Source organism: Pelophylax lessonae (assembly GCF_965119305.1).
Source record: "Pelophylax lessonae genome assembly, contig: HAP1_SCAFFOLD_294, whole genome shotgun sequence".
Classification (NCBI taxonomy): domain Eukaryota; kingdom Metazoa; phylum Chordata; class Amphibia; order Anura; family Ranidae; genus Pelophylax; species Pelophylax lessonae.
In genome coordinates, this window is record NW_028120050.1 from 167,951 (window position 1) to 178,619 (window position 10,669).

Below are 10,669 nucleotides of genomic sequence, written 5' to 3' on the forward strand. Positions count from 1 at the left end.
AAATACATTGGCCCATTTTTACAAGCAAATATATAAAAAGAAGAAGAAGCAATAAACAAAAGTAACATTCCAGCTTGTCTGATCCATGATAATACAGATCCAAAAAAATCTCCAAAACTTCTCATGATACCTCGGCCTTTAAGGTGGTAGATACAGTTAGTAACAGTCCATGCAAGGGAAAACACTGAAAATGAAGTCAGGTATCAGCAACCACAGTTTGTCTGAGTCCGGTGAAACTGGAAAAGTCATTTTCTACAGGGTCAGGGCGGTCTGCCCCCGTTAGTACCCCCTTTTCTTGACTCTCCTGTTCAAGGTCAGGGCGGTCTGCCCCCGTTAGTACCTCCTTTCTTGCTTCTGGATCCTCCGGCTCAGGTCCTCTCCGCACCAACTTCACTCTAGTGGCATGGATCCAAGTAGGGCTGTGTTCGGTCAAAACAGCGGTCCTGGTAACTGCTACCACGGTGGTCTCTGGGCCGTAGGCGAAATCCTTTTGTTTCTTTCTTTTGGGCAGCAGCTTCATCACCACTACGTCTCCTCCTCTGAAAGGATGGGTATTTTCCTGTAAAGAGAAAAGAAAGGTGCGAGCAACTTTTTGTTCCGTACCACTTGATTCAAAGTTTCAATTATTCTTTTCTTAATTTGTCTTTATTTTTGCTATTCATTCTTTCCATTATACCTGAAATCTGTGGATAATAATCTATCTTCAAGATTTTAACTAGTTCCTGGCATATTTTTGATATGAAAGCTGGAGCAATATTATAACTAATTCAAAGCAGGCACCCCATCCAGGAATAATCTCCTGATTGAAAATGCATGCCACCGTGTGGGCATCTCCCTTTTTGTGGTCCTACATGCTTCCACTCATCTGCTGAACACGTCCACTATTGACTAAAAAGAACTCTTATTTCTTCCGTGCTTTGGGCCTATATGTGAAATCTATTTGTAGAAGTGTGAATGGGTTTGATGGGTATTGGAGATGCTCGTGTTTGGCCTTATATGTTTGGATTGTTTGCTCCTAATACAGGTGATGCACCTAGCAACATATGCTTGCATTAAACTGTCAGCAATACTTCATATGTTCTTTCCCACCCCCTGTGTCCTATTCCATAATACTAGGCAATAAACAGTGGAGCGCTAGCTGCGGGGATACACACAAGAGCTCCCCTCTTATAGAAAAAGTCTATTTCAACTTTTTCGAAAACATCACCTAAGTCCTTTAAAACCTGTTCTGTAGCATGCGTTTGTAGCTTTGATAATGTGTGATCTTTTGGCCTGGAGCAGGAAATTATCTACAAAAACATCCTCTGCTCCCTCTATGGCTGCCTATATATCATGTTGTGGAGTAACACACCCTTTAATACCAGTAGCCCATTTAAAAGTGGGGCCTACCTAGGGCAAATGATGTGGCCATTCCTATTACCATCCCACAAGATGCTATGTGCTATGTTCAGAGTCACTTCAGGCATGCCTTTAGGCCTGGATTGCGACCATCTTTGGACAAAAACTATAGGGCAAAGTCTACCACCACTCCTGGGCAAGTACACCTGTCATGGTCTTACAATTGTCCCTTGCATAAACACAAAACATTTTTCCATGATTTGGGAGGCCCAGTGCAGGCGCTACAACCATAGCATTTTTCAGATACATAAACGCATTTAACATTTCTTGTGACATTTCTGGACCTGTGGTTTGTCTCAAAATGTTATTATAGATAGGAGCAGTCCGGATTCATAACAATCAATGATCTTGTGGGCGGGCAAGACCCACTGTGGGCTGGCAAGACCCACTTCTTATATGACTGACTCTACTATCACCCTCTGTGAGAACAAAACCAAGGTAAACGACATTTTCCTGACACCACTGTCATAATTCCTGTGACACTTTGTTTCCACATACATGTACAATTCTTCAATAAACTCACTTGCTCTGACTGGCCTCCACAGAGTGACTACATATGTCAGATACATATTGTAGCGGGACTGACCCATGAGCAGGTGTCCATCCCCTCTTGCATGGTCTGGAGAACTATAGAACAGACAACCAAATTGTCTATTTAGCCCCTAAGGCATTTCTACACCAGGTCAGTTACCTGGACTGAAAAACAAGAAACAAAGATGGCTGTGTCTCCTTGTCCAATAGGACGCTTAAAAAAAAACACATTACTTAAACCAATCACTGTACAGTGGGTAGCATCGGATGGTATGGCTGTCAGTAGAGATGGCATATCAGATACCACTTGCATGCTATGATCAGATAAAGAACTAAAAAGTTTGTGGCTTAGTGACAATTTTCCAAAAAAACTTTTTGGCTTCATGCTACTCTAACAAAAATCTGGCCAGAGGTTCCCCTCTTACAATAGAGGATAACCGTAAAAATATCATTCAAGAACTATAATCAGATAAAAGTTAATCTGATTTGAAACTTTTGGCTCTGTGCTAACAGGGTCTAATGGTCACACTAATTGCGGCAACTCTTTCTGTCCAAAAATAAATTCTATAATAAATTATCTCAAAATATCCTGCCGACAACGGCAATAAATGTTTTGCCTAATAAAATTGTGTTTTCTATTCACTATTATTACTCTTTCTAGAGGTTTCTATGTTTTATACACAATGTATAAATGGAAAACTCCAAAAAACTTTAAAAAAAATAATTGCATATGTGTGGGAATGCTGGCACTGTTAGTCCTACAACTGTTCTGAATTAGGAAATGCTAGCTGCATTTCCAGAAGTGACCCCCCTCTTTTCCCCTCGCGTAAGGAAACGTAGTAGCTTAAAGCGTATACGATAAGGTCTTTAGAGAAGCAAAAATTTGTGCTTGTCTGACATTACGAAGAAAACTACACCTACCTTGGAGAATGAAACTGTGGGGTACAGGTGTGGTCAGGGGCATTGGGCATTTGTAAGGTAATATTATTATTGTAGGGGGGCCTATGTTGAAAATGTCCTACTCTTTGATTTGCTTCTTCTGATAAGGCCTTTGGAAATGCGTGCTGACAGGCTGTTTTTCTTCAGACAGATCAAAAAGCCAGCCATATCGCGTTCTGTTATGGCTTTTTGAAAACCTTCCAAAGTTTTTGTAGCCCAATCAGAAACTTGCTGTTTTACAATTAACATGTACTGTGACTTTAAATTAACAACAAATGTTTGAATTATAAGACTGTGCTATTCAGCAGTGACACCTAACTGCCCAAAACTCACCTGTCTCACCTGTCTTCTGTCTATAGGCAATCGCTGTGGACTATATCTATGTGTTTAAAGACTTTCACTTCTAATAGCTCTACATAGCTTTTTCCTATTCTATTGTACTAATAAGGGCATAAATAAACCAATTCTCCCCACTTTTTCCATGTACTTTATATTACAACTAAACATTTACTAAAATATTTAATTGTATCCTAATATCTCTAAGGCTGGCCACACATGTCCGGACAACTCTTTATCGTACAATTTTCTGTTAGATCCACCACAAACCACATAATAAGAGGTCAAAATTAAACATATTCATTTGTATCCAATTAGGTAGGTGTTTGTACTACATAGCTGAAGGTAAATTTCAAGAAAATTGTAAGAAAATTGTAAGAAAATTGTATCGTGTATGGCCAGCATCAGAAATAAACCTTTAGTATAAATTCACAAAACCATAAACGAAATATGTCTCCAAGATTTACACATTCACTTAAATGTATCTGGGTCCTTAGACCCTCTTATGGTTAAAAAACAGTCCTGAAAAGCCACTTGGTGTATGTATATTAAACCTTAAAATTTCGACTCTGAATTTCCCTTCTTGGAACAACCCAAAAAAAAAAACCCTTTCAGAGTCTTGACTGATACTCCCAGGTATTGTGGCTATCAAGAAGGTTTTCCTACCATTATAGACAAACAAACAATACACATAATAAACATTTATCTTGATTTGTCTGATAACCTACGATCGGTCAGTCAGTTTTTACAGTAATAATGTGACTGTCGCTATCAGGAACAGTGTGTTATGTTATCAGTCCGCAGGCGCAATTTTTACAAGTCATATATAATTATATATACACAGTTTCCATATATGTCAAACCAGTAATCGTGACAAATAATTTCCTCTTATTAGACATAAAAGTAAATGAACTTAAATCTCTACACAAAAGTGACAAAACAGTTAATTTAACTTACCAACTGACATTTCATTCTTACAACAGTACAATAAGCAATATAATAAAAAGCACAATAAGCAAAAAACATGCATAGCACTCTTAGCAGGTTGAAGGGAGCATTCCTACCACTATTTAAATTTGCCTAGGCTAATAATCTATCTGTGAGCTACCTCAGCTCAAACAGCTAATAATCTATCTGTGAGCTACCTCAGCTCAAACAGACCTATTCTCCTGTGCTACCACAGCACTAGGGTTCTTAGAAATGTGCCTGCAATCAGGGTGTCATAAGACAGAATAGTCTCACTTACCTCTGATGGCAAAGTCACATCCCACTTCTCTGACACCAGTTCTGAAAGGTAATACCCCTTGGTAGGTATAATTCTGCCGGCCAGTCTCCCTTCAATCTGCAAAGAATATACGAGCGCTCGGAAATACAACATCTAGACAGGTTAGTGTTTCAATGGTGTATTCGAATATATGTATCCTGATGACCGCTTATATACAGTACAAAAAGGGGATGTAACAATTAGTCTTCCCAGACCACTAAAAATACGTTATACAATTACTTCATCATGCATAGAAAGCAGGAAAGGTGTTCATATATACCAAGAGACAAAGAATGTTTACATTCAGGAAGCAGCCCAGGAAAGACTGAGTCTGAAATAATATAGACTACGAAACAGAATATGCTTCTAGCAGTAAAACACAATGGGAGGAAACTAAAACAAAAAACAATTGAAGGAAGCTCATAGCTTTGAGAATCAGCATCCTATAGAAAACCTAAATTCTTTAAAATAGTTACAGTTCATAAAGGGGGCCTCTGGATAAATGAATTTAAGCATGGCTAAATTAATATCACTTATATCAAGAGCCATGTGCAAACCATGCACCCACAACATCCTGAGGATGAAATTTGGCAGCCTCACACCAGGTGAAATAAGCCTTCCATGTATGATGGCACACCTTCCTGGAGGTCAACTTTTATTCCTACCCTTCTCATGATAGGAGAGTCCAAAGCTGTTCTGTCCCTCAGGATGCTTCAATAGCCATGCCATCCAACCCAGCGACCACAGAAGGCCTGTGGATGTGGTGTATCTGGATAAAGGAAGATCTGTGGATGTGGTGTATCTGGATAAAGGAAGGTCTGTGGATGTGGTGTATCTGGATAAAGGAAGGCCAGTGGACGGGGTGTATCTGGATAAAGGAAGGCCTGTGGATGTGGTGTATCTGGATAAAGGAAGGCCAGTGGACGGGGTGTATCTGGATAAAGGAAGGCCTGTGGATGTGGTGTATCTGGATAACGGAAGGCCCATGGGCGCTGTGTATCTGGATAAAGGAAGGCCTGTGGATGCGGTGTATCTGGATAAAGGAAGGCCTGTGGATGTGGTGTATCTGGATAAAGGAAGGTCTGTGGATGTGGTGTATCTGGATAAAGGAAGGTCTGTGGATGTGGTGTATCTGGATAAAGGAAGGTCTGTGGATGTGGTGTATCTGGATAAAGGAAGGCCTGTGGATGTGGTGTATCTGGATAAAGGAAGGTCTGTGGATGTGGTGTATCTGGATAACGGAAGGCCCATGGGCGCTGTGTATCTGGATAAAGGAAGGCCTGTGGATGTGGTGTATCTGGATAAAGGAAGGCCTGTGGATGTGGTGTATCTGGATAAAGGAAGGTCTGTGGATGTGGTGTATCTGGATAAAGGAAGGCCTGTGGATGTGGTGTATCTGGATAAAGGAAGGTCTGTGGATGTGGTGTATCTGGATAAAGGAAGGCCTGTGGATGTGGTGTATCTGGATAAAGGAAGGTCTGTGGATGTGGTGTATCTGGATAAAGGAAGGCCTGTGGATGTGGTGTATCTGGATTTTGCAAAGGCATTTTATACAGTTCCCCACAAACGTTTACTGTACAAACTAAGGTTCGTAGGCATGGCTTGTAGGGTAAGTACCTGGATTGCAAACTGGCTACAGGGGCGGGTCCAAAGGGTGGTAAGTGGGGTCATCCAAGGATCTGTCCAGGGACCTATTCTGTTTAATTTATTTATAAGTGATATAGAGGATGGGATAAATAGCTCAATCTCAGTATTTGCGGACAATACAAAGCTAAGCCATAACTTCTGCACAGGATGTGGAAACCTTACAGGAAGACCTCAATAAAATAATGGGGTGGGCATCTATATGGCAAATGAGGTTTAATGTTGAAATATGTAGAGTAATGCAACTGGGTGAGAAAAATACAAGCACAAGCTACTTGCTAGGGGGAGAACCTCTTGGGGAATCTAAGATGGAAAAGGACTTGGGGGTACTGGTAGACAACAAGCTTGGCAGTGGCATGCAATGCCAAGCCGCCGCAAGCAAAGCCAACAGAATACTGGGTTGTATAAAAAAGGGGATTCACTCCAGAAATAAAGAGATTATTCTTCCACTCTACAAGACTCTGGTCCGGCCACATCTGGAGTATGCTGTCCAGTTCTGGGCACCGGTCCTCAGGAAGGATGTGCTGGAACTGGAGAAAGTCCAGAGAAGGGCAACAAAAATAATTAGGGGAATGGAGGACATCGGCTATGAGGAAAGACTACAAGCACTGAACTTATTCTCTCTGGAGAAGAGACGATTGAGGGGGGATATGATATCAATGTACAAATACTGTACTGGTGACCCGAGCATAAGGAACAAACTATTCAGCGAGAGGGAATATAAAAAGACACGCGGCCATTCTAGGGGCAAATAAACGGTTAACTGTGACCCTAGCTGTGTAATGTGTGCTGATTTTATTAACAGACCTTTGTTTCTTATACTTGGAAACAGATTGTTCCCTTTATTGTCAACACAGAGCTCTGAGCTGTGATTGGACACAGCTGATCAGAAGGTCCCGGACGTATATATATTGACCAGGACTGGCTGACGGGGTCCTGCTGTGTACCGACTGATGTACAGGTACCTTGCTTTGCCTGTGCAGACTGCCTGGCCGCAGTACATTGTTGGCGGGTGGTCCACAACATAATATACAGTACTGAAAGCTCCATGTTGGCATCATATTCATCAAATCACACAAAAAAATTGTCCAAAAAAAAAAACAAAACTCTCCAGGTTCTGCCCTGAAAGGCGATTTGGGAAAACCTTCGTTAGACTTATCGGGGACGGTATTTCTAAGAGCCTTTCAGGACAGCACCGGACAAAAGACGGCTGATTGTTCGGCCGACATTCGGTACGTGTGTACGGGGCTTTACCGGGGACGGTATTTCTAAGAGGCTTTCAGGACAGCACCTGGAGAGAGCGCTGATCCACCCAATTTTCCCAGGAAACACTGCAGCCTTTAAAATCCCTCCTCTCCCACCATGCCTTCAGGTATAGAGTAGCCTCCTACATGCTGGAAAACAGAACACCTAACCACAAACACCATAACAGGCTATTAAGTCATATTTTTAGAAAATAAAAACTCCCAGGAAGGGTAACAGCTTCTGTCCTGAAAGGCTCGTAGAAATACCGTCACCGTGGAGGACATTAATCGTATGGAAGACCTCACCCTCACAAGGCAGCATCGCAGGGACCGCTATGAGAGGACCTGGGGGTATTGGAACGTCTTTGTACTTTCAGATAAAGGGAGGTCGCTGATGTGTGACTGATTCTATAATTGGAGCCATGCGTGGGGTGCTCCATGACGGGGTCTTCCTTTACTCTCCATCCCCCCCCTTTTTTTTTTTCTTTTCTCCTCTCCCTTTCTCCTGCCCATCCCTCTCCCCTTTCCTCTTTATCTCTCCATATTCTTTCGTTCTGCTCTGTTCTCTGCTCACCTTTCTAACTTCTCTGTATACACCTCTTATAAAAGTCAAGGATTGATGGCCGAGAGGGATTGCTTCTCTTGCACAAATTTTCTCTCTGCTCAGCACAGTGCCTTGTTGCTCTCTGTGTCAGGCGGATGCGGTGGACCTTCCCCTGGTTGCAGGGGAGGGTGGTACATTCTTCCTGGGCATTCAACTATATGCTGCTTTGGTGTTTTACTTTGTTGCTAGATGTACATTTCCTCACTGTGCATGTGGTACTTTATTGACATATGTGTACTATTGTTTATCCTCTCCGCTGTTGTTCCTTCTACATAAATAAAATATTTGAAAAAAAAAAAGAAATACCATCACCGGTAAGTCTAACTAAGGTTTTCCCAAGTCGCCTTTCAGGACAGCACCTGGAGAGGATAACCGAGAAACTTACCCTACGGCAGGACCACTGCCTGCAGCATCTTCCTACCGAAGGCCTGATCTGCAGCTGACAGTAAAGCCCCGTACACACGTACCGATTGTCGGCCGTAAATATTCCGCCGACGACCGATCGGCCGATTGTAGGCTTGTTAGTATGATGCTTCCGACAGCGCATTTTCGGCCGAATAGAATCTGTCGTGCAGACTTTAAAATTTTTGTTGTCCGTCACCAGAACAGCCGATTGTTCGCCAGTCAGTACAGAATTCGGCCGACAAACAGCAGATTAGCAAGACTGGGCATGCTCAGAGAAGAAAAAACACACGGAAAGTCAACCATCACATGACATCACTTCTGCAGTCGGCTGTTGTTGGCCGACAAAATTCATGTGCAGTCTTTTGCACTTTTCAACCGACAGGACAGCAACGGACAAAAGACGGCCGATCGTTCGGCCGACATTCGCTACATGTGTACGAGGCTTAAGTCTAGCCTATAGTGCCAAAGGAAAGTAGAAAAGCTGGACCAGGTAGCTGCCTTTCAGATTTGTTCAGGTGAATCACTGGCCCAGGAGGCCACCACTGACCTTGTATAGTGGGCAGCAATACTGTCAGGAGGTTCTTCCCCTTGGGCTATGTAGGCTTCTTTGATTACCCACTTAAACCATCCTCCCAAAGTACTCTTGGAGGCCTTTTCTCCGCCGGTCACTCGCGATCGTCGGTGGAGAGGGAGAAAGGCAGGCGGCTAATGTAAAAACAGCCGCCTGTCATTCTCCCTGTGTAAAAGCACAGATCACTCGGTCCTGCTATGTAGGACCGTTAATCCTTGCTGTTACACACACAGCCACAGCCAATGACAGTAAGAAACACACCCCAGGGACACACTTAACCCCTCCCTCTCCAATAAAGTTAACCCCTTCCATCCCAATGTCATTTTTACAGTAAAAGTGCATATATATAGCACTGATTACTGTAGTAATGTCACTGCTACCCCCAAAAGTGTCAAAAATGTCAGTCAAGGGTCCGATCTGTCCGCCCCAATGTCGCAGTCCCGCAAAAAAAAAAAAAAATTGCAGATCGCCGCCATTACTCGTTAAAAAAAAAAAAACAACAAAAATGACAAAAATCTTTCCCTTAGTTAGTAAACACAATAACTTTTGCGCAAACCAATCAAAATACACTTATTGCGATTTTTTTTTTACCAAACATATGTAGCAGAAAACAAATTGGCCAAAAATGTAAAAAAATTTTGATTTTTACATTTTTTTTGGGGGGAATTTCATATAAAAAAAATGTGAAAAATATTGTTATTTTTGCAAAATTGTCGCAAAATTGTTGATCAAATACCACCAAAGGAAAGCTCTGTTTGTGGGAAAAAAAAAGGACGTCAAATTCATTTAGGTACAGCGTCGCACGACCGTGCAATTGTCCGTTAAATTCACGCAGTGCCGAATTGCAAAATACCCCCTGGTCAGGGAGGGGGTAAAATCTTCCGGGGCTTAAGTGGTTAAGCAAATCATCTACTTCCTCTAAAGAGGAAATCACAATACACGTTAGGAGGGGAACCCTTGGGAGAATCAAAAATGGAGAAAGATCTGGGAGTCTTGGTTGATGATAGAGTAGGCAACAGCATGCAATGTCAAGCGGCAGCTGCTAAAGCCAGCAGAATATTAGCATGCATAAAGAAAGGGATGTATTCCAGAGATAAGACTATAATCCTTCCACTTTATAAAACTCTGGTCCGACCGCATCTGGAGTATTCTGTCCAGTTCTGGTCGCCAGTCCTCAGGAGGGATGTGTTGGAGCTGGAGAGAGTCCAGAGAAGGGCAACTAAACTGATTAGGGGATTGGAGGACCTTGATTATGAAGAGCGTCTGCAATCGCTCGATTTATTCTCCCTGGAGAAGAGACGCCTGAGAGGGGACATGATAGCAATTTATAAATATCTCAATGGGGATCTCAGCTTAGAAAAAAGCTGTTCAGTCGAAGGGATTGCATGAGGACTCGAGGCCATACAATGCGATTAGAGGAGAAGCGTTTTAACCTCAGGCAACGAGGAGGGTTCTTTACTGTTAGGGCTACAAGATTGTGGAATTCTCTACCACAAGAGGTGGTATCTGCGGGAAGTATGGTGGCTTTCAAAAGACTATTAGACGTACATCTCAAGGATCAGGACATTCAGGGGTATGAGAGATGATTACAGCCACACACACCTACACAGGGGGAACTGGATGGACTATTGTCTTTATTCAACCTCAACTACTATGTAACTTGTACCTGGATGTTCTACTAATGTCTTCGTCTTCCTCCTCATCCGTATCCTTGAGGGAAAGAAGTGTACCCG